Raw genomic sequence first — 2,705 nt, 5'->3', positions numbered from 1 at the left:
TAAGAAGGCAGAAGGAAAGGGTCCTGTGATAGAGATTGTCATAGGGCTTAGAATGAAATGAATCTTTTTCAGACATAGTGACCCTGGTTTCCCCCCCTTCCCCCACCTCATACTGAGTGCAAACTCTCCTTGGGGCCACCAGCTAAGCACTTCCCATGGCTACCTCATCTTTTGGGCAACTTTTCACCCTCCTTCCTCCAGGAACACCTGCCTGGGCATTGGGACTACCCAAAGCTCCCTCTTGGCCCTGCAGGTACTCACATACCTCAGGAGTCAACAGGCCTGCCACCTAGTGAGGAAAGGCTGCCTAACAAGTCCTCATCTGCATTGGACCAGCTATTTTCTTTATCGAAGTTGTTCCTGGGAAGATGTCACTGCCCTCCCTTCTATTGAACATCATGGAGTCAGGCCCAGGGACCTTTAGGGGTTCAATCCATAGAATTACATTATTAGAGGTAAAATGAGCATCCTTGGAAATAATGGGCTCACCCCCCTCATTTTACAAAGTTGGAGTAAAAGCCTTTAGAGATTATCCTTGAGTCTAGTCTTGTCTTCCTTTTACAGAGGGAATAAACTGAGGCTCAGAGAGAGGGTGTAATATTCTTGATTGGTCTTCCCTGCCTACTAGAAACTTAGATCATCATACCTGATGACTTTCTAATTGTGGTTGGTATGATAGATGTTTTCTCATCTCTTTAAATGGTTACTGTTAAAGAGTTGGGACAAATGAGCTCTCTGGTCTTTGTCCATGTAGAAGTCTATGGTTCTCTGTTTTAATTAGTCTGGTGAGTATCTCCCCACACCAAATCCTAAAGCTGCCTCTGAGTGCTTGGCTTGGGCTTGGCCCAGGGGCTGCAAAGAAGAAAAATTATCTAGCTCTTATCCTCAATGAACTTATACCTCAAGGGGGCAACAAATGCAACTGCCAGATACATCCTAACTTGTCTCTCAGTGGGTTAATCATCAGTTTGACCATTTCTCCTTCTTTAGTTCCCCCCCCCATATAAGTGAGGTACCATGTTGCACCACCAATAGTGCCTGCCCAGTGTTGAAGCATCATAGTGCCTTGATGATAAGGGAGGAATTGAAATCATTTTAAGGCCAAGAGACTCCCACAGTAGTCAGACCATCTCTAATGGTATTGTTCCTTATAAATCAGCCCTGGGATGGAATGACTCTGGTAAAGATTAGTGAGAAGGATGCCTTGTACAACATACCCCTCACTATAAGAAACATAATAGTGTAACTCACACCTCCAGTAATTTGGTTGGTGTAGTCCTCCTCCCTCCCGAAGAACTAGTCATAGTAGTGGGAACCTCAAGGGGGTAGTGTCAGTGAGTGATACAATATAGATTCAATTATCTGTGTTTGTATCCCAGTGGGAAGACCTTGAGCTGCTCCATTCCTACAGACCATTCCTGGAAACTTCACCATACCCCCCACCCTTTTTCTCCTTGTTCCTCCCAGTCCCAGAGGTTCTTCTATTTTCCAAAGATAACCCTTTAACCTCTGCTTTTGGCCCTATCTCCTCTCATTAGCTCTGGAAGTGGTCTCAGATAGCTAGCCCCTCCTCTGTCATGCTTCTCAAGTCTCTTCTCCTAGCTTTCTTCCCCCTTTCCCTCAGACATTCTCAAGCCTTCACAAGACCCAACCTTTTTCTTGGATCAGGTCGTTGGAAACTGATGTCTAACTTCATGTGACTGCTAGACCTGGATTCAGCTATCCTTTTAAGTTATGATTCCCCTTCTGGTCTTCCTTGCTACTAGACATGTAGAAAGTCTCCTGAATTTGATGCCCTCACTTCCTATTTACTTCTTAGCTCCATGAAATCTAGCTTCTATCAATAAGTGAACTGACGGGCTCTATTAAGTACCTGCTGAGTACACTGGAGGTACCAGGACAAAAAACAAACAAAATGGTCCCTGATCACTGTTCTGGTCAAGGTCACTAAGTACATAACCAGTGGCCTTTTTTTTCAGATGTTTTTGGGCAATATTTGATGATGTTGCCCATCCTCTCCCTCTTCTCTTCTCCCTTGACAAGCATGAACCTCCACACTCTCATCTCTCTCCTTTTCTGTCTCCTCTGCTGGGTCGTCATTTTTCCTATCCCCTAAATATGGGCATCTCCCAAGGCTCTATCCTGAGTCTTCTCCTTTCCCTCAAGCCTCTCAGTCCTTTGGTGATCTTATCAGCCTGATGTTGATGACTCCTAAATTATTATCTCCAGTACTCTTATCTCTCCATTGCTCATTTCTCTTTTGCCATGTGTCTGCTAAATACCTTCCCCAGGGCTGTTGTAGGCCCCTCCCACATAGGCTCATCATTTTCCTTCCAAAATCTGCTCCTGCCTGACTTCTCTTTCTGCTGTTGGTAACATGATTCTCCTAATTAATGAACCTTGCAAACCAGTCACTTGGCCTCTTCCTCCTTCCTACCACCTTCTGGACTGGTCAAGTCCAATCACTTCTGTCTCCAAGAATTTGGCTTCCTGTTTACCAATCTCTACTTCCATTGCCCCGCCTCCCTCATCAGGTCTTTTCCCTATAATCTGCCATCAAGACACACCCCTTCCACCTTGTACTCATATGGTTTCGGTTTTGAACCTAGGAACAGGACTTTCTCTGCACACATCCATTTCTATCTTATATAATCTCAGATTTGAGCACATTTCCATCCTGTTGAAATAATTTTGTATACTGATTC

Source organism: Macrotis lagotis, chromosome X (assembly GCF_037893015.1).
Source record: "Macrotis lagotis isolate mMagLag1 chromosome X, bilby.v1.9.chrom.fasta, whole genome shotgun sequence".
NCBI classification, from domain to species: domain Eukaryota; kingdom Metazoa; phylum Chordata; class Mammalia; order Peramelemorphia; family Peramelidae; genus Macrotis; species Macrotis lagotis.
The sequence above is the reverse complement of the archived record's forward strand: the minus strand, read 5'-3'. Positions refer to the sequence as shown.